The following is a 25,946-nucleotide window of genomic DNA, read 5'->3' as shown; positions in this document are numbered from 1 at the left end:
AATGTAAGAGCCAAATGTTTGATTACTGTATCAATGTCATAAATCAATCAAATTAGGGACCGATCAAAATTTACAGAATGGTGACCAGGAGGAAAATGAGGGAGGGTCATGCTTTTTCTATTTCAGTCAAAGGGAGTATTTTTCAATCTAGTCCAGGGGAGGGTCATGTCATATGTATTAGATGAAATTTCAGTATTTCTCAGTGTTTTAGAATTAGTTGCTTATTAGAGTATATATCGATGTGTGCCCAATGTTGCCCCTCTATCTGATTCTGATCAAGTGCACCTTTAGGCAATTTAGTATGGTCTCAATCAAATGATCTATAGCCTACAAAGTGAATGCTTTGAGAAGCACAGAGCAATGAGCAAAGCACAGAACAAAGATAGCTGCTGGGATGGTGTAAATAAAAACTAGGCTGGATTACACACTGCAATGGAAATTCCAAACCTGAGCCCAGGCCTTCTCTGCTCTTGCTGATCAAAACCTTTTTAGTGTGCCGCTTAACCAATGGCTGTGCTGTGTAGGTCTGCGCTGGCAGTTAAGGAGGAGAGTCAAAGGTTTCTACAGCTTTTTATTTTTTTTGGTTGTTGATGAGGCCCCCAAAAAATGCACTCTGCATGAGGACTAGACTATAGCCTATGTTCAAATCAAAATCAAATGTTGTCACATGCGCCGAATACAACGGTGTAGGTAGACCTTACAGTGAAATGCTTACTTACAAGCCCTTAACCAACAATGCAGCTAAGAAAAATACATGTTAAGAAAGTATTCACTAAAAGAAACTGAAGAAAAAAAAAAAAAAAAATTTGAAAAATTACAAATAATTAAAGAGCAACAATTAAATAATAGCAGCGAGGTTATATACAGGGGCTACCAGTACAGAGTCAATGTGCAGGAGCACAGGTTAATAGTCCGGGTAGCCATTTGATTAGATGTTCAGGAGTCTCTTATGACTTGGGGGTAGAAGCTGTTAAGAAGCCTTTTAGGCCTAGACTTGGCACGGTATTGAGAGAACGGTCTATGACTAGTGTGGCTGGAGTCTCTGGCAATTTTTATTGCCTTCCTCTGACAACGCCTTGTATAGAGGTCCTGGATCGCAGGAAGCTTGGCCCCAGTGATGTACTGGGCTGTACGCACTACCCGCTGTAGTGCCTTGTGGTCGGAGGCCAAGCAGTTGTCATAACAGGCGGTGATGCAACCAGTCAGGATGCTCTCAATGCTGCAGCTGTAGAACTTTTTGTAGAACCATTGCCAAATCTTTTCCGTCTCCTAAGGGGGAATAGGTTTTGTCCTGCCCTCTTCACGACTGTCTTGGTGTGCTTGGACCATGTTAGTTTGTTGGTGATGTGGACGTCCTCCTTTTCCTGTAGTCCACAATCACCTCCTTTGTCTTGATCATGTTGAGAGAGAGAGAGATGTTGTTATCCTGGCACCACCCTGCCAGCATGATGGCTCTGTTCAGTTTGAAAAGATGAGAAGCTTCCTACTACTATAATTGATTTTATTTAAAATAATAGGTTTCTCGCCCATCAGAGTTATTGACCTCCCAATAAGCCAGATTTGAGTAACTTATATTATGGTGCTGAAATGTATTTATTTTATAAAAAGAAAATTTGCCACTTTTTCTCCCCAATTCGTGATGTCCAATTGCGATCTTGTCTCTTCGCTGCAACTCCCCGACAGGCTCGGGAGAGGCGAAGGTTGAGAAATTTGTCCTCCGAAACATGACCTGCCAAGTCACACTGCACCCAGAAGCCACCACAAGGAGTCGCTAGAGCACCATGAGCCTCCCCTAATCTGGACAGCACTGGGACAATTGTGCGCAGCCCTATGGGACTCCCGGTCATGGCCGGCTGTGACATAGCCTGGAATTGAACCCCAGGCTATAGTGACGCCTCAACACTGTGACGCAGTGCCACTCTGTAAGGCCAATGCAGCTGAAACTTGAAGTAGCAGCACATTCAATCGGAAATGGACACATCATGGTGGAGAAAGTAGGCAAATCTTCTTTTAAGTAAGACTTTACTAACAGCAAGAGGACTTTGTGTCGGAGCCCATTTCTTCCTATTTAAGAAATAAGAGGTATGCCTGTCTGTTTGACAGACCAAATTAGGCTATAGGTTGCTACTGTATGTCCATAGATTTGTGGTCAATTCCTCCGCCCACCATGCACTCTTTAAATAGCCTACCTTCATGTCAGTGAAGTGCTGTTAAGTTAAAACCAAGACTCGAATTTAGGGGGTATGAGAGGGTATTCCATAGGCCTACCTTTTATTCAAGAAAATGGCAAAAAGCGCAGGCCTACCCCTTGTTAGCTTAAGATTTTGAAGAAAAAGCGGATCCGATTATATAAAGTGATCTATAACAGCACTTTGGTCCGCAATGCTTTATGCTAGAAAGAACTTTAAAATATCTGGGAAAAACATGACTCCAATGCATATGGTGATATCATTGTTTAGTTTCTTTGACATTCAGATGCTGCCTTTGCTTGGGATGTAATCTAATTCTGTCACTATCGATGGAATCAACTTTTCACTTTCTGCACAATAGAAGATGTTAAAACACAGACAGCTGTAAGGGAAACACTCGTGGCCTTCTCTCGTTGGATTAAGCCACGGTAGAAGAGTAGCCAGCAGTTAAAGCTTACATTTTTCTGCGTCTGTAGGCCTACACGGTTTGGGGTGGAAAGGTAGACCTTCACGGTTTGGGGTGGAAAGGTAGGCCTACTCTGTCTGGGGTGGAAAGGTAGGCCTACACGGTCTGGGGTAGAAAGGTAGACCTTCACGGTTTGGGGTGGAAAGGTAGACCTACACGGTCTGGGGTGGAAAGGTAGACCTACAGGGTCTGGGGAGGAAAGGTACCTTCACGGTTTGGGGTGGAAAGGTAGACCTACTCTGTCTGGGGTGGAAAGGTAGACCTACACGGTCTGGGGTGGAAAGGTAGACCTACACGGTCTGGGGTGGAAAGGTAGACCTACTCTGTCTGGGGTGGAAAGGTAGACCTACTCTGTCTGGGGTGGAAAGGTAGGCCTACTCTGTCTGGGGTGGAAAGGTAGGCCCTCTCTGTCTGGGGTGGAAAGGTAGGTCCTACTCTGTCTGGGGTGGAAAGGTAGGCCTACTCTGTCTGGGGTGGAAAGGTAGGTAGGCCTACTCTGTCTGGGGTGGAAAGAGGCTACTCTGTCTGGGGTGGAAAGGTAGGTAGTCTGGGGGGTGGAAAGGTAGGCCTACTCTGTCTGGGGTGGAAAGGTAGGCCTACTCTGTCTGGGGTGGAAAGGTAGGCCTACTCTGTCTGGGGTGGAAAGGTAGACACGGTCTGGGGTGGAAAGGTAGACCTACTCTGTCTGGGGTGGAAAGGTAGACACGGTCTGGGGTGGAAAGGTAGACCTACTCTGTCTGGGGTGGAAAGGTAGACACGGTCTGGGGTGGAAAGGTAGACCTACACGGTCTGGGGTGGAAAGGTAGGCCTACTCTGTCTGGGGTGGAAAGGTAGACACGGTCTGGGGTGGAAAGGTAGACCTACACGGTCTGGGGTGGAAAGGTAGGCCTACTCTGTCTGGGGTGGAAAGGTAGACCTACTCTGTCTGGGGCGGAAAGGTAGGCCTACTCTGTCTGGGGCGGAAAGGTAGGCCTACTCTGTCTGGGGCGGAAAGGTAGGCCTTCACGGTTTGGGGTGGAAAGGTAGGCCTACTCTGTCTGGGGTGGAAAGGTAGACCTACTCTGTCTGGGGGTGGAAAGGTAGTCTGGGGTGGACCTACTCTGTCTGGGGCGGAAAGGTAGGCCTACTCTGTCTGGGGTGGAAAGGTAGACCTACTCTGTCTGGGGCGGAAAGGTAGGCCTACTCTGTCTGGGGTGGAAAGGTAGACCTTCACGGTATGGGGTGGAAAGGTAGGCCTACTCTGTCTGGGGTGGAAAGGTAGACCTACACGGTCTGGGGTGGAAAGGTAGACCTTCACGGTTTGGGGTGGAAAGGTAGGCCTACTCTGTCTGGGGTGGAAAGGTAGACCTACACGGTCTGGGATGGAAAGGTAGACCTACACGGTCTGGGGTGGAAAGGTAGGCCTACTCTGTCTGGGGTGGAAAGGTAGACCTACTCTGTCTGGGGTGGAAAGGTAGACACGGTCTGGGGTGGAAAGGTAGACCTACACGGTCTGGGGTGGAAAGGTAGGCCTACTCTGTCTGGGGTGGAAAGGTAGACACGGTCTGGGGTGGAAAGGTAGACCTACACGGTCTGGGGTGGAAAGGTAGGCCTACTCTGTCTGGGGTGGAAAGGTAGACCTACTCTGTCTGGGGCGGAAAGGTAGACCTTCACGGTTTGGGGTGGAAAGGTAGGCCTACTCTGTCTGGGGTGGAAAGGTAGACCTACTCTGTCTGGGGCGGAAAGGTAGGCCTACTCTGTCTGTGGAAAGGTAGACTGGGGTGGAAAGGTAGACCTTCACTGTCTGGGGTGGAAAGGTAGGCCTACTCTGTCTGGGGTGGAAAGGTAGGTAGGCCTACTCTGTCTGGGGTGGAAAGGTAGGCCTACTCTGTCTGGGGGCGGAAAGGTAGGCCTACTCTGTCTGGGGTGGAAAAACCTTCACGGTTTGGGGTGGAAAGGCCTACTCTGTCTGGGGTGGAAAGGTAGACCTACTCTGTCTGGGGCGGAAAGGTAGGCCTACTCTGGTCTGGGGTGGAAAGGTAGACCTACACGGTCTGGGGTGGAAAGGTAGACCTTCACGGTTTGGGGTGGAAAGGTAGGCCTACTCTGTCTGGGGTGGAAAGGTAGACCTACACGGTCTGGGATGGAAAGGTAGACCTACACGGTCTGGGGTGGAAAGGTAGACCTACACGGTCTGGGGTGGAAAGGTAGACCTACTCTGTCTGGGGTGGAAAGGTAGACCTACTCTGTCTGGGGTGGAAAGGTAGGCCTACTCTGTCTGGGGCGGAAAGGTAGACCTACTCTGTCTGGGGTGGAAAGGTAGGCCTACTCTGTCTGGGGTGGAAAGGTAGGCCTACTCTGTCTGGGGCGGAAAGGTAGGCCCACTCTGTCTGGGGCGGAAAGGTAGGTCTACTCTGTCTGGGGTGGAAAGGTAGGTCTACTCTGTCTGGGGTGGAAAGGTAGACCTACTCTGTCTGGGGTGGAAAGGTAGGCCCACTCTGTCTGGGGTGGAAAGGTAGGCCCACTCTGTCTGGGGTGGAAAGGTAGGTCCTACTCTCTCTGGGGTGGAAAGGTAGGCCTAACTTTTTTAAGTACCATGCTCAGATTCCTAATGACGTCTCAGACTAAATTATTTGCAAACATTGACAGTTGTGTTGCAAATAAAACACACACTGAGTTAGCATTGGAGAAATATGATATGATGAACACACAGGCCTGTCCCTCTAATTTGTGTGGTATTAAAAAAAATATTCCGCTAATATATTAAATAACGTAGAATTGCATAAAAGGTTTATAAAAGGCTTTTTTTTCTCGTAACCTGCAAATACGATGATAGATACTATAAAGGAGATCCTTCCACCCCTACTCTTTTCCACAGTGGTCTGTGAACCCACAACCTTCCGGCCCACAGCCCTGTGCACTATCAATATTCCTGTGTTGCAACGTAATTCGTACAGCACAAAGAGCAGTTTCTAAAACTGCATATCTATGGCTCTGGTCTGTCCAAGAAGTGAGGGTAAACGGTAGTAGACATGTTCTCTGCTATCCACTTTGATTTAATTATTATTTTGGGGGATAGGGGAATTTTTAAGCGTTCAGGGAGGATTTAGGTAACATCTATTTTTCTGAAGGGTGAGTCATCCATTTTCATTTCAGAGAGGTCCCATTTTCTCTGTGTAACTCTTTTTATAAATATCTCCCTGACATTTTATTCATGACATTGTTTTGCTCATTTTTAGACAAACTTCAGATCCCTGTCCCTTCCTCTGAACATCACAGGGAAAGCATACTTCCAGTATATCCTTGTGATCATCATAGGTAGATCTTTACTGCACAGACAATTTGTCTCGAGCACAAAAGTCAAGGTGAAAGGTCAAGGTCCAGGCCAAATTGACTTAAAATGGACTTCAGATCAGTGTTGCTCAGCCTCTGAGCATCATAGGGACATCAGCGTGGTTGCTCCATTCCTGTGCAGAAAGCCATGCAGTTCTAGGACAAACCATAAAATAAGTTATATAGACCAGTAACTTTAAGGTTGCTGGTTCAAATACCTGTGCTAACAAGGTGAAAAATTTGTTGATGTGCCCTTGAGCAAGGCAGTTAACCCTAATTTTCTCCAGGGGTGCCATACTAGCATTTTTTATTAATTTGTATTATTACTATTATATATATATATATATATTATTAACTTTTATTTAACTAGTCGAGTCAGTTAAGAACAAATTCTTATTTACAATGACGCCAAGCCCGGAAGACGCTAGGCCAATTGTGCACCGCCCTATGGGACTCCCAATCATATTCGGATGTATGACCCTGTCAAACTCATTCCACGGAGGGCCTAGTATCTGTGGGTTTTCACTCCTCCCTTGTAGTTGATTGATGAAATAAGGTCATAATTAGTAAGGAACTCCACTCACCTGGTTGTCTATGTCTTAATTAAAAGGAAAAAACAAAAACCCGCAGACTAGGCCCTCCATCGCAGGAGGTTGGTGGCACCTTAATTGGGGAGGACGGGCTTGTGCTAATGGCTGGAATGGTATCAAATGTGTTTGATTCCAGTTACTCCGTTCCAGCCATTATGAACCGTCCTCCTCTCAGCAACCTCCACTGCCCTCCATGTAATTAGTTTAACACCCCTGCTGTAAAACAACACATTTCACTGCAATAAAACCCTTTTTTTTCCAACTTTGCATTTGTAGTCAACTTCGTTCTGAAGTATCAGTAATCACAGTCAGACAATACTCTAAACATCTTGATTCTATGTTTAGCGAAAGATCTTCTGTGAATAAAGTGGTGCGGAAGGGCACAAAAGCATCTTACGATGCATTTTGGCTGCTCTACGAGTGGTCCATATTTTAACCATATTTTGTCATAGAGGGAAATCCTACTACAAATGCATCTTGTCTGCCTGCCTCATTGGAGAACAACCCTTTTCACTAGGTCAAACCCAGTGTGGCACTAAGTAATAGTATAAAATGTCATCTCCCTTAAGGGTAGAGTAAATAGGTTTCTCAGCTGAATCATAAAAAAACCAACAGGTTATCTAGGTTAAACAGCTGGGTGGTCTAGGGAGGGGTGTGGCAGACGTCTCAGGGTGTGTGTCTACCACGTCTCACTGTATTGTGTCTCACTGGGGCAAGGTGAAGCCCCTGTTCTGCCTGAATATTTCACTGTGGAAAGTCTGATTCAGAATGACTAAGAACAGCCGGCCAAATATACCTGGCAACAGTACAACAATAACCTCCAAGCTCCACCATACCACAGCTATCCTCTTAGTCAGATACTTCACAATTTCACAAGGAAAGAGAAAAAAGGGAATTAGGGCTGGAGAGAGAAAGGAGAGGGGACTGGATTGTACACTCTGAAATCAAATAAAAAGTGCTTGTTACTACCAAAAAAATGGTTTTAGCATTTTGCCCCTGTAGGGGAACACTTTTTTAGGCTCTGAATAACCTTTTTTTTAATCAGTTCTTTGAATAACCTTTTGTATAAATGCTTTTCTGGTTCTTCATTACACTGTTCCAACCAGAGGGTTCTTCATTACATTGTAAAAAAACAATCCCAGCTATTTGTTTGCAGTGAAAATATGTTAAACCTCTTAAAAGTTACTGTATTTGTAGAGCTGGATTAAGGTTTTATTTATGTAAGGGACAGTATGTTGCTGTATTCTGATCACTTAGAGTTCAATTGGAAACTATTCAGACTCATTGACTTTTCCCACATTTTGTTATGTTACAGTTGTATTCTAAAATTGATTGCATTGTTTATTCCCCCTCATCAATCTACACACAATAACCCATAATGACACAGCAAAAACAGGTTTTTTGAAGAAAAATAATTATTATTTAGAAAATTTGAAACAGACATACCTTATTTACATAAGTATTCAGACCCTTTGCTATGAGACTCGAATTTGAGCTCAGGTAAATCCTGTTTCCATTTAGGGGCGTAGCCTAGTGATTAGAGGGCCAGTAACCGAAAGGTTGCTAGATCGAATCCCTGAGCTGGTAAAAGGTAAAAATCTGTCATTCTGCCCCTGAACAAGGCAGTTAACCCATTGTTCCTAGGCCGTCATTGTAAATAAGAATTTGTTCTTGACTTGCCTAGTTAAATATATAAAATGCATCATTCTTGAGATGTTTCTACAACTTTATTAGAATCCACCTGTGGTAGATTCAATTGATTGGACATGATTTGGAAAGGCACACACCTGCCTATATAAGGTTCCACGGTTGACAGTGCACGTCAGAGCAAAAACCAAGCCATGAGGTCGAAGGAATTGTCCGCAGAGCTCCGAGACAGGATTGTGTCAAGGCACAGATCTGGGGAAGGATACCAAAACACTTCTGCAGCATTGAAGGTCCCCAAGAACAGAGTGGTCTCCATCATTCTTAAATGGAAGAAGTTTGGAACCACCAAGACTCTTCCTAGAGCTGACTGCCTGGTCAAACCGAGCAATTGTGGGAGAAGGGCCTTGGTCAGGGATGTGACCAAGAACCCTATGGTCACTCTGACCATGAGAAACAAGATTCTCTTGTCTGATGAAACCAAGATTGAATTCTATGGTCTGAATGCCAAGTATAATGTCTGGAGAAAACCTGGCACCATCCTGAAGGTGAAGCATGGTGGCAGCATCATGCTGTGGGGATATTTTTCAGCGGCATGTACTGGGAGACCAGTCAGGATCGAGGGAAAGATGAACGGAGCAAAGTACAGAGATAACCTTCATGGAAACCTGCTCCAGAGTGCTCAGGACCGTAGACTGGGGTGAAGGTTCACTTTCCAACAGGACAATGACCCTTAGCACACATTCAAGACAATGCAGGTGTGGTTTTAGAACAGGTTTCTGAATGTCCTTGAGAGGACTAGTTAGAGCCCAGACTTGAACCCAATCAAACATCTCTGTATGAGACCTGAAAATATCTGTGCAGCGACGCTGTCCAACCTGACAGAGTTTGAGAGGATCTGCAGAGAAGAATGGGAGAAATTTTCCAAATACAGGCATGCCAAGCTTGTAGACTTAAGGCTGTAATCACTGCCAAAAGTGTCTGAATGCTTAAAGTTCCAGTCAAATGTTTGGGACACACCTACTCATTCAAGGGTTTTTCTTTATTTTTTACTATTGTCTACATTGTAGAATAATAGTGAAGACAACAAAACTATGAAATAACACATATGGAATCATGTAGTAACCAAAGTGTTAAATCCAAAATATATTGGAGATTCTTCAGAGTAGCCACCCTTCGCCTTGAGGGTGGCTTTGCACACTCTTGGGATACTCTCATCCAGCTTCACCTGGAATGCTTTTCTGACAGTCTTGAAGGAGTTCCCACATATGCTGAGCACTTGTTGGCTACTTTTCCTTCACTCTGCAGTCCAACTCTTCCCAAACTATCTCAATTGGGTTGAGGTCGGGTGATTGTGGAGGGCAGGTCATCTGATGCAGCAATTCTGCTCTAACTGAGCAGAGACTGAGGGTAACGGTGAGAGCAGAGAGAAAGAGAGACATTGCTACAACACTATATATACACATATGACATTTGTAATGTCTTTATTCTTTTGGAAATTCTGTGAGTGTAATGTTTACTGTTTATTTCACTTTTGTATATTATCAACTCCACTTGCTTTGGCAATGTTAACATATGTTTCTCAGAGAGAGAGAGAGAGAAGGTGCAGAGAGAGCAGAGAGAGAGAGAGAGAGAGAAGGAGCAGAGAGAGAAGGAGCGGAGAGTGCAGAGAGAGAAGGAGCGGAGAGAGCAGAGAGAGAGAAGAGAGAGAGAGAGAGAACGGAGAGAGCAGAGAGAGAGAGAAGGAGCGGAGAGAGAGAGAAGGAGCGGAGATAAAGAGAAGGAGAGGAGAGAGAGCGAAGGAGCGGTGAGAGAGAAGGAGCGGTGAGAGAGAGAGAGAAGGAGCGAGAGAGAGAAGGAGCAGAGAGAGAAGGAGCGGTGAGAGAGAAGGAGCGGTGAGAGAGAAGGAGCGGTGAGAGAGAAGGAGCGGTGAGAGAGAGAGAGAGAGGAGAGAGAGAGAGAGAGAGAGAGAAGGAGCGGTGATAGAGAGAAGGAGCGGTGAGAGAGAAGGAGCGGTGAGAGAGAAGGAGCGGTGAGAGAGAGAGAGAGAGAGAGAGGAGCAGAGAGAGAGAAGGAGCTGTGTGAGAGAAGGAGTGGTGAGAGCAGAGGGAGAGAAGGAGCGGTGAGAGAGAGAGAGAGAGAGAGAGAGAGAGAGAGAGGAGCAGAGAGAGAAGGAGCTGTGTGAGAGAAGGAGTGGTGAGAGCAGAGGGAGAGAAGGAGCGGTGAGAGAGAGAGAGAGAAGGAGCAGAGAGAGACGGAGCTGTGAGAGAGAAGGAGTGGTGAGAGAGAAGGAGCCATGAGAGAGAGAGAGAGAGAGAGAGAAGGAGCGGTGAGAGCGAGAGAAGGAGCGGTGTGAAAGCGAGAGAAGGAGCTCTGAGAGAGAGAGAGAAAAGGAGCGGTGAGAGAAGGAGGAGGAGCGGTGAGAGAAGGAGGAGGAGCGGTGAGAGAAGGAGGAGGAGCGGTGAAAGCAGAATTAGTCCGATGCCCGCTAATTATCAAAATCCAGAAAAGTGTTGTTAAATTCTATAACCACCTAAAAGGAAGCGATTCTCAAACCTTCCATAACAAAGCCATCACCTGCAGAGAGATGAACCTGGAGAAGAGTCCCCTCAGCAAGCTGGTCCTGGGACTCTATACACAAACAAACATACCCCACAGGGCCCCAGGACAGCAACACAATTAGACCCAACCAAATCATGAGAAAACAAAAATAATTACTTGTCACATTGGAAAGAATTAACAAAAAGACTGAGCAAACTAGAATGCTATTTTGCCCTAAACAGAGAGTACACAGTGGCAGAATACCTGACCACTGTGACTGACCCAAAATTAAGGAAAGCTTTGACTATGTACAGACTCAGGGAGCATAGTCTTGCTATTGAGAAAGGCCGCCGTAGGCAGATCTGGTTCGAAAGAGAAGACAGGCTATGTGCATACTGCCCACAAAATGAGGTGGAAACTGAGCTGCACTTCCTAACCTCCTGCCCAATGTATGACCATATTAGAGACACATATTTCCCTCAGATTACACAGATCCACAAAGAATTCGAAAACAAACCCGATTATGATAAACTCCCATATCTACTGAGTGAAATACCACAGTGTGCCATCACAGCAGCAAGATGTGACCTGTTGCCACAAGAAAAGGTCAACCAGTAAAGAACAAACACCATTGTAAATGGTTCAACAATGTCAAATGGGTTGGCAGCGTAGCCTAGTGGTGAGAGCATTGGTACTAGTAACCAAAAGGTTGCAAGTTCAAACCCCCGAGCTGACAATCTGTTGTTCTGCCCCTGAACAAGGCAACAGTGTTCCTAGGCTGTCATTGAAAATAGCAATTTATTCAAAACTGACTTGCCTGGTAAAATAAAAAATGTCAGAATAATAGGAGAGAGAATTATTTCTTTCAGCTTCTATTTATTTTATTTCTTTCATTAGAGCTCAATTACTATTTGGTAGCATTGCCTTTAAATTGTTTCACTTTGGTCATACGTTTCGGGTAGCCTTCCACAAGCTTCCCACAATAAATTGGGTGTAACTGAGGTGTAACTGAGTCAGGTTTGTAGGCCTCCTCGCTCGCACATGCTTTTTCAGTTCTGCCCACAGATTCTCTATAGGATTGAGGTCACTCCAATCAACTTTGTTGTCCTTAAGCATTTTGCCACGACTTTGAAAGTATGCTTGGGGTCATTGTCCATTTGGAAGACCCATTTGCAACCAAGCTTTAACTTCCTGACTGATGTTTTGAGTTGCTGTTGTTTTGGGTTTGATTTGCACTTTACATATCAAAGTATGTTCATCTCAGAACGCAGAACGCGTCTCCTTCCTGAGCTGTATGACGGCTGCGTGGTCCCATGGTGTTTATACTTGCCTACTATTGTTTGTACAGATGAACGTGGTACCTTCAGGCGTTTGGAAATTGCACCCAAGGATGAACCAGATTTGTGGAGGTCTACAATTTTGTTTCTAAGGTCTTGGCTGATTTCTTTTGATTTTCCCATGATGTCAAGCAAAGAGGCACTGAGTTTGAAGGTAGGCCTTGAAATACATCCACAGGTACACGTCAATAAAGACCCTTGAATTTAATTAAGAGAAGAGGAGCGGTGAGAGCAAGTGTAACGGATGTGAAATGGCTAGCTTAGTTAGCGGTGTGCGCTAAATAGCGTTTCAATCGGTGACGTCACTTGCTCTGAGACCTTGAAGTAGTGGTTCCCCTTGCTCTGCAAGTGCCGTGGCTTTTGTGGAGCGATGGGTAACGACGCTTTGAGGGTGACTGTTGTTGATGTGTGCAGAAGGTCCCTGGTTCGCGCCCGGGTATGGGCGAGGGGACGGTTTAAAATCATACTGTTACACAGGGAGAGGAAAAAGAGAAATGGAATGAAAAGACAATTGGCCACCTTTCAAAAGAAACCTTAACCATCTCACTACCATTCTATTATACACACACTTTCATAAAATAGTCAGACAGGCAATGGAAAGAATGGAGAGTGGGAGAGAAATGGCGAGAGAACGGTAGTCTGGCAGGACTGGCTACTGTTTAACAACATCATCCACAACCCACCATTATTCTCAGTTACACATTTAAAAAAGAGGGAAAGGAAAAGAGGAAAGAATGGAGAGAGCAAATTCATCTTTTTTTCCACCCACTCCTCCAGAAAGTCTTTCTTTCTGAAACAGAATACTAAGCAAATCATGATTCGTTTAATAGTATGAGAGAGAGAGAGAGAGAGAGAGAGAGAGATGACAACTGGTTTGATGCAGATTGTAAAATTATAAGGGAAAAAACTAGAAAACTATCAAACCAAAAGCACAGAGACCCATATAATGGTGAATTACACCTTAATTACTGTGAGACTTTAAAACTCTATAAACGTACACTTATTGGCCTCCCGAGTGGCACAGCGGTCTAAGGCACTGCATTGCAGTGCTTGAGGCGTCACTACAGACCAGGATCCTGTTTCGGAGGATGCATGGCTCTTGACCTTCACCTCTCCCGAGTCCATAGGGGAGTTGCAGCGATGGGACAAGACAGTAACTACCAATTGGACATCATGAAATTGGGGTAAAAAGTTTTTTTTAAATTATAACAGCAAGCAGCTGACACTAATTGCGTCCATAAACACAAACAACTTCTGGCAAAATTAGAAAAACCTAAAAAAAATATATAATATATATTTTTAAAACACTATACAACACCATTCAAATTGATGCAAACGCAGAATAATGGCAATTGCATGAGAAGTTGAATGGATTAGAATTGTAACGGTTCTCTTCTTCCTCTGAAGAAGCGGTGTAGCAGGGATCGGACCAAGACGCAGCATAGTTATAATTCATGGTTCCTTTAATAACGAAACTATACATGAAATAGACTACAAAACAAGAAAACCCGAAACAGTCCCGTGTGGTACTGACACAGGAGACAACCACCCACAAAACCCAACACAAAACAGGCTACCTAAATATGGTTCCCAATCAGAGACAATGACTAACACCTGCCTCTGATTGAGAACCATATCAGGCCAAACATAGAAATAGACAAACCAGACACACAACATAGAATGCCCACCCAGCTCACGTCCGTTCCAACACTAAAACAAGGAAAACACACAAGAACGATGGTCAGAATGTGACAAGAATAAGCTGTAAACGACAATCAAAATCCATTGGATTCCCGAATCAATGACCAGGAGCTCTATAAGAAACTTCAGGCCCTCAAATGTATGGCATCCTAAATGAGATGCTCAAATTCACTTGTGCAAAACTTCAAAAGGCTACATTAAAAATGTTTCATTTGATCCTGAGTGTAGTTGATTTCCCTGACATCTGGAATCAAGGACTCATAACCCCAATCTTTAAGAACGGAGATAAATTTGACCCTCTTACAGAGTTCTGTAAGATTCTCCTACATGACTAGAGGAAAACTACAAACAATGGATGCAGGGCAGAATTCGGCCAATATCCACTAATAATTTTTAAAAAACTAAAAAGAGTAATGAAGTTTGGGAAACATCTAAAATACAGTGACCCCCTTTTATATCATTACCAAGCACTGCCAAGGGCTGAGCAAAGAAAAGTGTCCCCTCATCCAGCTGGTCCTGGGGCTGAGTTCACAAACCTGTTCTACTAACACACTGAAGCCTCAGGACCAGAACATCCCAATCAATCAGAATAAACCAAAGGACACAGTCAAAACAAAACTACATTACTTATTGGGAAGCACAAGCACAAAGTAAAATGTAGTGCTATCTGGCCTTAAAACGACAGTACACCGTAGCAAACTATTTGACCATGGTTGCAGTTCAAAACCTTAGAAAAAAAACCTTGACAAAGTGCAGGCCTTGCCATTCAGAAGGGTTGACACAGGAAAATCTGGCTCCTTGTAGAGGAAGGGCTGTGCAACTACTGTACCACAGCATAACCCGAGACAGAGTTGCATTTACTGACAAAATGTTTAAAAAAATAATTAGAGTGCCATTTCCCAAAATTCAAAACCCTTATTCAAGGTTTCAAAGACCTCTCTGGTGAGAATAGGCTACCTGTCCTGTTGGTGGAGGACGCAGAGAGATGTGGGTTTGCAGCGCACTACATTGCTTCCTGCCATAAGATGAGGGACAGTGTCTGACAGACCAACCAACCTGTCCTCTATGCCATTTTTATTGTTATTGTCCAATGTATGGTTATTTTAACCCTTGGTTATTGTTGTTACTGTTGTCCCATTAACACTATTGATTATTATTATTTTCATTATGTTAATATTGTAAATCTCCAAAGTAAGCTTTGGCAATGTGTACATTGTTACGTCATGCCAATAAAGCAAATTGAATTTAATTGAAAATTGAGAGAGAGAGACTGACTGAGTCTTCGTTCATGTCGGGGTAGCAGGTAGCCTAGTGGTTAGAGTGTTGGACTCGTAACCGAAAGGTTGCAAGAATGAATCCTGAGCTGACAAGGTAACAACAAAAAAACATTTAAAAAAAATCTGTCGTTCTGCCCCTGAACAAGGCTGTCATTGAAAATAAGAATTTGTTCTTAACTCACTTGACTAATTAAATAAAGGTAAACTATATATTTAAAAAAAGAACATCTGTCTAGCCTGAGACTGCCAGGCTTGTGATTGGAGGGAAGTCTCCCAACCCGGACCTCCTGCTGGAAAGACACGTCCGGTTGGTGCTGTGGGACAAATCAGTCAGTCTCTCTCTCCAGCCAATAGGAGAGCAGCTCACTGAAACCTTTCCAGGAAAATCAAAGGGGCCTTCTCTCCACTCCTAGAACAATATACACTTAATCACAAACAGACATCCTTAATTAAAACACATACACACTCACAGGCAACAGTGGAGACTATTGTCAACATAAGAGACAAAATAGCACAGGTGAGTATTTTCAATAGTCATATACTCTCCAGATATGGATCTCGAATTGCTCTGAATGAAGATAAGTCCAGACTCAGGCTTTCCACTTTGAAATCTATATTAGAGTGTGTGTGAGGACAAATGGAGAATCCGACTGATAGCAGAGAGGGAACAGAAGGGATTCCAAAAAAAGGAAGAGGCACGAATTGAAAGACTTCAGCTAGAGGGAACGCAAAAGTGCTCCAGGTGTAAGCGTTTCCTGCAACCCCTGCCAGTTTGTTACCTATATATCTCCTCTAGATAGCTGCCGATACAGGCAAGAGACAGAGCGTTTGCTGGCTGAAGATCAATCTCATAAGAGTCTGACAGCCCACCCACTCCACCGCACTCTTCACTCCCAACGTTATTCAACTTTTCCTACAGTAGATCAATGGTAGGGATAGGAGATTGAAGTAGCAACAGCTAACTGTGGAACACAAAGGATGTGGCATTTTGATATCCCCGAAAGGCAAACGTGTGCTCATTTCACACACTTTGTATATTGTACCAAAAGATCAACTGAAAGCAGTGAGCATTCTTACTACTTCACTATATCTGTATCTACAAACTCTTGGAGAAAAAAAGGTGCTATCTAATACCCAGAAGGTTTCTTCAGCTGTCCCCAAAGGAGATCCCTTGGAAGAACCCTTTTTGGTTCCAGGTGGAAACCGTTTGGGTTCTAGGTATAACCTTTTTTTTCTCCAAGAGTTTGTAGATACAGATATAGTGAAGTAGTAAGAATGCTCACTGATTTCAGTTGATTTTTTGGTCCAATGTATTTTTCTAAGAGTGTACTAACATCTAGATCATACTAATGGCTGAGCATAAACTGGAGACACAATCAATTTAAGATGACAAGACTAGCCATTCTAGTGCTTCCAAGTTTCCCTATCACAGCAGTAGATTGTAATACATTTGATGTGTCCTCTGCCCCTATAAGGGCCTCAGTCTCTCCCTTCTACTCGGGGCTTGCTGAAGCATGTGGCATTATTTATGTGTATAGCACACGCTGCTCAGCCAATATTACAAACAGCTGAACCCAATGGTAGTACGACACATTGCTAGTGCAGGGAGTGCCAGTCCCCTTGATCTGACTGTACACTGCAGCTACGGAGAACTCCTCTTGACTACAGACAGTAACAGAGAGCCATATTGAAACCAGGAGGAGTCAGTCCACTTCAGGATGACATCACAGCTGTCTTCTAAAGAGAGAGAGAGAGAGAAAAAAAAATGGAGTGAGTGAGAGTGTGTACTGTAGGGGAGGGGAGGGGGGACAGTAAGTAGAGCTGAACAGCCAGTCTGGTTCTACTTCCTCAAGAGTAGAGAGACTGGAGTAAGTATTTGTTTTAGTATTTATAGAGCTGGGCTCAGTGTCTGTGTAAATCTAAGTCATTCAACCTATACATCATCTATGTAATTCAACCTTTACACAATAGTAACTACTGGCCTAATTCTCTCTCGTTAGTTCATACTGTATCATAACACATTGTCATAATCTAGAACCATAATATACAGTATTTTCGGTGTTCAATTAGGGTAATAAAACCATAATAATTTCAATAATCAAACAGTTCCACCACAATCTCCATCACCCACTCAAACAATCAACTAATGTGGGTTTCTTCAAGGCCCACTTAATGATAGATATGGTTATCAGGGAAACTCACTTTGGGACCTTACACCTCTAAGGAAAGTCCACGTGTGAATTGAACCTGAGCCCTCGTCTCTCTCCGGGCTGGGGTTGAGTTGATTGGCCGGCAGCTCACATCTTGGCTGCAGCTGCAGCTGGGAGTTTTGTCAGAGTAGAGCCAGAGTCAGGCCAGCCAGAGGAGCCCAGAGCTCAACTTAGAAAGACTGATAAAGTCTCCCTCTTCCTCCTCCCCCAGACTCACAAGTCAGTCTGGGCAAACCTAGGTCGTGTTCAGTAGGAGGAAAGGTTTTGAAACAGAGTGAAATGGGGAGGTATTTGGGCATGTCCAGTAAGAAATGTATGATTTTGTTTCACAACAGTGTGCCCAGTCCTGCACCTTGGGTCAAAAAGAAAGCCAGGTAGGAGCCAAACTCCAGCAGCGTATCGGTCCCAAAAGGAGTAGGTTAAAAGTACTAACCCTAAACCTAGTCTTATGTTCAACCCTTACCTTAAACCCCTCCAAATAGGGCTCCCCCATCTTTGAATTCCCAATTGAACCATGGGTGTGTCCTACTGAACATGGCTATGTATATTTCCAGAATCACAGATAGTAAATAACAGGAATTGATCAGCCTGTCCCTGGCACTATTCTTCTGTATCTTCGACTCTATTCTGGGCATTTATCAAAATTGGTCAAAAACATGTTAGTGATTTTTCTGTAACATATTCGCTCTTTTCAACATTCGAATAAAAAAACATGAGCTGGTGCACACCCAGAGGAAATGCTAGTTCCAGTATAATTGACTGCTCTCACTGCCAGTGTTTGTCAGGCCGATCCCACACCCCCAGACTGTGACTCACTGGCCATGCTCTCGGCTCTGTGACTGGCTGGAGTTCCCTAGGGAGAGGTCATCTGCTCACAGTCTACAAGGGGTCAAACAGTCATGCACACTGGGCGAGTGCGTGCGAGCACACATTATTATTTGCAGTATTACAGTATTTAAGATAAATATATCTCACTGCTCACCCTGCTCCTGCAAACAATTCCACTATGATACTTGCCTATGTGGCTTAGGGAAAGATGCTGACCGGGTTTTGAGCTGATTGCTCACCTTGGATGTATAAAAAGGAAAAATAAACTCTTCCAAAAAAGAACAACTGTTTAGAAGTTATGTTCGGTAACGGCTAAAATTCCTTTCTCTATCCATCAGCTCTGCAATCTTAAAGGGTGGGAAACCATTCAAGATGCCATTGCGGGCAAAGTACACACAAGAAACTATTTTTGACCCGTTATAATGACCACCTCAGGGCCTTTAGATGTCCTGCCCTCTTTACTCCTCGGCCGGCCGTCTACTCGTTTCAAAGACTATGTCTTCCAAGGTTTCTTCTCAAGATGGAGAAATAGGCCTCGGCAAAAATATTGACAAGTCCCACAAGCACATCACTTATGCTCCACAGTAGGGTTGCAAAGGGTCGGAAACTTTCCGGTAATATCTTGGGGAATTTTTGCTTAAATTCATCCCCCCTAAAAAAAGTTAGCTTATAACAGTGAACCTTTTTGTGTGGGATACACATAAGGCAATTCTAGGTCTTGTGGCACATTTGGGTTAAACTATCCACAATCCAATGGAATTGCAACCCTCTGCATGCACACGACAAACAAGCTCTGACAAAAATCCCTCTCCTTATATTTGAGGTGAAAATGATGAATCAGACACCTTATCGATAGCAACAGTTCATGGTTCTCCTGGAATCAGAGGTTCTTTTAACTCAATGGAGGAACGTAGTCAGAGAAATGCTGATGAAGGTCTTGCTCGAGCTGTGCATGCAACTGGTTCACCTCTGATGCTCATAGGCAATGTGTATTGGAAGATATTTCTGGATGTTCTTTGCCCAGCATACACTCCTCCAACCAGACATGCTTTATCTACTCATTTGCTGGATGCAGAGTTCAACATAGTTCAACTGAATGTCAAGCAAAACATAGAGAAAGCAGACTGTATTGCAATCATCTCGGATGGGTGGTCGAATGTTCGTGGGCAAGGAATAATTACCGACATCATCTCCACCCCTCAACCAGTATTCTACAAGACCACGGACACAAGGGACAGCAGACACACCGGTCTCTACATTGCAGATGAGCTGAAGGCCGTCATCAATGACCTTGGACCACAGAAGGTATTTGCACTGGTGACAGACAAGGCTGCGAACATGAAGGCTGCTTGGTCTAAAGTGGAGGAGTCCGAACCTCACATCACACCCATTGGCTGTGCTGCTCACGCATTGAATCTGCTCCTCAAGGAATGGCCATACCACAGTCTGCCGATATGGACAGCCCCATCAAGAGGATCCTCCTGGATGATGTATTTTGGGAGAGAGCGGTAAGCAGCCTGAAACTCATGAAACCTATAGCAGTAGCCATGGAACAGATTGAGGGAGACAATGCCATCCTGTCTGATATTCAGACTCTGCTTGCAGATGTAAGAGAAGATATCCCTACTGCCCTGCCCACTTCACTGTTGCTCCAAGCAGAGGAAACTGCAGTTCTGAAATACATCAAAAAGAGTGAAGACTTCTGCCTGAAGCCAATACATGCCGCTGAGTACATGTTGGACCCCAAGTATGCTGGCAAGAGCATCCTGTCTGGTGCAGAGATCAACAAGGCCTATGGTGTTATCACTACCGTGTCTCACCACCTTGGCCTGGATGAGCGCAAGGTTTCTTGGCAGTCTGGCAGAGTACACTTCCAAGCAAGGGCTTTGGGATGGAGATGCAATATGGCCGTCATGCCAACATATCTCATTAGCCAAATTATGGAAGGGACTTTGTGGATCTGATGCTCTTTCCTCTATTGCCTCAAATATGAGTCTTTTTGAGTCTGACAACGAGCCATCCTCAACAAGGTTGGGAAGTGGCAGTGAAGATGAGACCTCAGAGTCTGATGTTCAAGAGGTGGACATTGAGGAGGTCCAGGGAGAAGACATGGAAGCCTGAAAGGAAGACAGCCAAAGCTTAGTTTCATTTGACAGGTGTACGTTGAAAACGTTTTTGGGAGATGCGATGGATCATTGGGGATCATTCAATATTCCCTTTCTTTTGTTGTTCAGTGAAATCATCCCATGTGAAGAGTCAACTCATTTAATTACAGTTCAATGTCTATTGGAAGGATTTAATCATTTGAAATGATTTCTACTTATGATAAGGTACAAGGTTTATGTTTCTGTCTCCATATGTTATGGTAAATATATCCAATGCAAAAAACATCTACATTTAAATGGCATTAAAACTAATTTGCATATATTTCCGTTAATTCCCAAATACTCCCGTTAATTCCCACGGAAAGTTTCCACCTTTGAATATTCCCCAAAATGTGCAACCCTAATCCACAGTATGAAACGTTTACACCTCTGACAATATGATGTGAATTGTCTGTCATGATATCTTTCAAGCCAGTTGTCAAGAGTGCAAAGGACACAAACAAAGTAAGCCATTTTACAGTAAGCCATCAGCAGAAAGAGACACACGACACAGAGAGAGAGAGAGAGATGGAGAGTAAAGAGAAGAGAGGAGGGGTAGGTGAGCTGCTGCTAGCTAGTTCCTCACAAAGAGGGCATTATCATCCAGGTTGCCACACTGGGCGCAGTCAACCTGTTCCGTGTTTCCTTAGGAAATGTCCACTTAGTCCTAGGAAGTCGACGGCTTCCCACAGCACCTTTGATTCTGGCCCAGTCAAAATAGTTGCCTGGGCGATTACACGGGTCAGGGCGACCTGGGGGACGCGCCTCGCGAGGCCCCTGGTAAACAAACGCACTGGGCGAAGACAAATTCTCATGAGGATGCCTTCAGACACCTCCAAAGGTAACCTGTTTTCATATCCAAATGTCAGCCTTGTAACGGCTCACTTTCACCACTTTACATTTCTCCCATGTTTCATTAAGAGGCCTACTGTACCTAATGCTGTGAACTTGAGGTAAAACATATATTTCTATAGGGTTGTATGAGGGCATTAGCCAGTAGCTACCCACCTGGTGAATATTGATTGGCCAGAGAGATGTTCCATAGTGTCTTATCTTATAATGGCAACAGAGCCGTTGCATGAGTATATGAGACATGAATATCATCAGATATTCTGGTGGGGTGTGTGTGTGTGTGTGTGTGTGTGTGTGTGTGTGTGTGTGTGTGTGTGTGTGTGTGTGTGTGTGTGTGTGTGTGTGTGTGTGTGTGTGTGTGTGTGTGTGTGTGTGTGTCCGTCCAAACTTCTACCTCACAGTGTAGCAGGGGGCATCAACTCGCTTTGCATCAAATGCCTCTGCATCAAATCCTGTTTTGTGCACAAAATGCAGATGCATTGTGTGGGTCGACGTACCTGTAGAATAAAGATAATACAGACTTGTATCAAGGAATTACACTCTTGCAATTACATCACTACTTCACTCCTAGCTACAGAGCTAAGGAGACATAGCGACAGATCTGTCACTCCATTGCTGGCATTTAAAAAAAAAAAGAATAACAGAGAAGACACCCATTTCTTCTGTCAATATTTTGCCAAGAAACATCAAAGGCTGCAGACAAGCATGCGCATGACTCATTTAGTTCTCTCCTTGACAACTTGAAGCTCTTCGGTTGCAATAGTTAACGGATTGTAACCAAATGACATGATATCACCAGGGAAATATGAGGAGAGTTGAATCTGCTGCGTGAACAGTAGGGTGTCGTCAAATGCCGATGTGTCCATAAGGGAATGTTGATACATGACCACGGTATGTATTATTTATCTATGGAACCTTCATTTAGGCAGGGGAGTCCCATTGAGACCAAGGTCTCTTTTGCGAGGGAGCCCTGCATGGCAAGACCAAACACGTACACAATCAAGGCAGGAGCATAAGAAAAACAAAGAACAATTTAAAAAAATGAAAATAAAGCACAATCATACAAAAAATACACAAATACGCATATTTCAAACCTTAAACTGCTAGAAGTTGCTGTTCCATTTCTAATCCCTGTGTGTGTCAGGTTCTACAGTGCAGAACCATAGGTTTTGAACTGGAGCCTGTGCTGTGGCAGGAGCAGCCTACTGTGAGACCACCCCCATGACACCATATGTGCCTGAGCTAATGCAAAGATTAGCACTTTTTTTTCTCGGAGTCCACAGCAGATTCATGCTTAAGATCTTGCTCCAAGTCCACTTCACATAGGATCAATTGATGCTTAGGGCCCACTAAACACTTCACCTAATTGTTCCCTTGCAACTTCTTTATTGGGAGGAACTGGTGTCAGCAACTCCATACAATTACTTTTCTGTGATGTAGGCCACTTGGTGTGGCTATGAAAACGATGATACAAGTTGCAACAAGGGCCTGTTGTTTCTCGTTCAAATGCATTCAATTGCACTTCCAATGTGTCCTCTACTAAGGTCTCAGAAGATACCCTCTCAGCATTTGTTTCATACTATTCTCTACGTCAAAAATGGAACCTATTTCCTATATAGCCCACCACTTTTGACCAGAGACCTTAAAAGTAGTGCAGTGTAAAGGGAATGGGGTACCATTTGGGATGCGGCCCTGTATACTAGCCCAGCTTTGGAAAGTCTCAACAGGGGGAAATGTCTCTGCAAGCTATGAGACTGTTTGACCTGCAGGGGGAGCTCCAAGCCTATTAGTCACCACCATCACTCATTTAAGGGGAAATAGCAGTGAAGTGAATGAAGGTTCAAGGAGGTTGTCTTTCACTGTCACAAGTCTGCCACATACACAGATCTGCAGTTCGCACACAGTAGGATAGCAAGTGTTTCCAGAGCTGGCTCGGACACACATGCCCACTTGCTCACATGCCTGCTCACATACACCCATGCACCAATCACTTACGCACGCATGCACGCTCACACAATTTCAAAATCTCTGGGATAAAAGCCATCCAAAAATGATGTACTTCATATGAGAGGAGCACACTGTAGGCCCTACTGTCTTTTAGATGGCTTTCAGATTCAACATTCAGTAAAAGAAAAGGGGAAAAAAGACAGCTTTAAATCATGTTAGATTATGTCCTTAATATTTGGGCCTGGTTTGCAAATTAAGCCATTTTGGAGAATACGTTTTCCTCCACTCACCGATTTTAGAGAGTTTAGATAAAGGGTACAGATATCGAGCCTTGGGCTGAGTTTCCAATGCAAGTCATCTGGAACCATACCAAAACAGTCTGTTATGGCTGGAAGTTTACAATTGAAAACGTGGTCAACAGCACCACCTAGTGTTGGTACCATGTAATGTCAAAAGGAGCCAGACGTTCCATTCGCATTCGCGTGCTTGCTTTTGAAAAAACAAGTCGCAAGGTGGCATGATTCCCACTTTACAAACAACTGCATCTTTTCACTTAGTCATCCTATTTCAAATGGGAGCCTCAGACACAAACAACAAACAAAGCTTGTCATTAGGCTGACCTCAATAGAAAATGATGTTCCTACAGCATTGAGTACTGATGAATTGTACATTTACATTTGTCATTTAGCAGATACTCTTATCCACAGTGACTTACAGTCAAGAATATGCAACTAAGGTAGATAAAACAAGTACATATCATAGTTAATATTCAAATGAATACAGGGACAAAGGGATGATTCAACACACTTTTTCAAGAAAGTTGGCATGTGGGAGGGTAGTACATTATTTACTGAGAGTGAGGGGGAAGGGGTTGATCCTGACCATGAATAGATTACAGAATGAATTAATCAGATCAGATTAAGGGTTCCAGTATGACCAGTAGAAAGATGCCCTCTAGTCTCTCAATATTAATGTGCAACACTCTTCGTTAAGTCCCAGAGACTACGTTCAAAGACATATATATGGGCAAGAAAGCATGATAGAGAGGGAGCGAGAGAGAGACACACCCATACAGAACCATGTGCATACGTCGCACACACACACCTGCACACAAAAACACAAAACGCAGACACCCACTACTGACCTGCACGCACGCCTATATTCCGTAGATTATCTCATTGTATCTGTTCAATGTTGTTTCACGTATACTGCATGATCTCATTGTATCTATAGACACTGAGTACACAAAACCTTAAGAACACCTGCTCTTTCCATGACATAGACTGTCCAGGTGAAAACTATGATCCCTTATTGGTGTCACTTGTTAAATCCACTTCAATCAGTGTAGATGAAGGGGAGGAGACGGGTTAAAGAAGAGATTTTAAGCCTCGAGACAATTGAGACATGGATTGTGCAAGACAAACGTTTTAAGCGCCTTTGAACAAGGTACGGTAGTAGGTGCCAGGCTCGCCGGTTTGTGTCAAGAACACAGCTGGGTTTTCTGTGTGTATCAAGAACGGTCCACCACCCAAAGGACGCCCAGACAACTTGACAACTGTGGGGCACATTGGAGTCATCATGGGCCAGCATCCCCGTGGAACGCTTTCGACACCTCGTAAAGTCCATGCCCTGGCGAATTGAGGCTGTTCAGAGGGCAAAATGGGGGGGGGGGGGGGGGTGCAACTCAATATAGGAGGTGTTGACTTTATCCACATTTTGTTGTGTTACAGCCTAAATATATAATGGATTAAATTGAGATTTGTTTTGTCACTGGCCTACATACAATACCCCATAATGTCAACATGGAATTCTGTTTTTTGAAATTTGTACAAATTAATTGAAGAGTTGAAATGTCTTGAGTCGATAAGCATTCAACCCCTTTGCAATAATGACGTTTAACATGATTTTTGAATGACTACCTCATCTCTGTACCCCACACATACAATTATATGTAAGGTCCCTTAATTGAGCAGTGGATTTCAAGCACAGACTCAACCACAAAGACCAGGGAGGGTTTCCAATGCCTAGTAAAGAAGGGCCCCTATGGGTAGTGACAAATATGGTTTGTTTATGAATCGGAAGGACCAATAAAAAGGGATGTGCTGGATTTGAGGCTGGTAGCAACCACCACAGGGTGTCCATTCAGAACACAAGAAGTAGTTCCAGTTCAAGGGTTGAATGAAGATCCACACACCCACCCACAACACCACTCTCTCTGATATTAATTGTGGTTCTGTAAAGAAAAGAGGAGAACTTAGGCTATAGCACAGTATGGGAAAAGATATGCCTATTTGCATGTCAACAACGAAACAGGCTGTGGACCCAAACACATGCTAGATGCATAAAGGACAGTTGAGCCTTGTAGCAATATCTACACATTATAAAACATAACAAGCATGAGCGATCTACAACCGGAAATAGCCTAGCACCACAGACAAATGCTAACAAATGCTAATCGCCAAGAAGCATGCTAAATAGTAATGCATTCTGAATGACAATGCTAATGCTATCAGGAGAACGCAAGCTATCAGCAAGTTTAACACAAATGGTACATTTTTTATTTTATTTCTTTAACTAGGCAAGTCAGTTAAGAACAAATTATTATTTACAATGACGGCGTACCAAAAGGCCTCCTGCGGGGACGAGGGCCTGGGATAAAAAAAAGCAGAAATTCAATGTAATAGGACAAAACACACTTCACAACAAGAGAGACAACACAACACTACATAAAGAGAGACCTAAGACAACAACATAGCATGGCAGCAACACATAACAACACCATGGTAGTAACACAACATGGTTGCAGCACAAAACTGGATACAAACATTTTTGCGCACAGTCAACAGCACAAAGGTCAAGAAGGTAGAGACAACAATACATCACACAAAGCAACCACAACTGTCAGTAA

Source organism: Oncorhynchus masou, chromosome 15 (genome assembly GCF_036934945.1).
Source record: "Oncorhynchus masou masou isolate Uvic2021 chromosome 15, UVic_Omas_1.1, whole genome shotgun sequence".
NCBI lineage: Eukaryota > Metazoa > Chordata > Actinopteri > Salmoniformes > Salmonidae > Oncorhynchus > Oncorhynchus masou.
The sequence above is the reverse complement of the archived record's forward strand: the minus strand, read 5'-3'. Positions refer to the sequence as shown.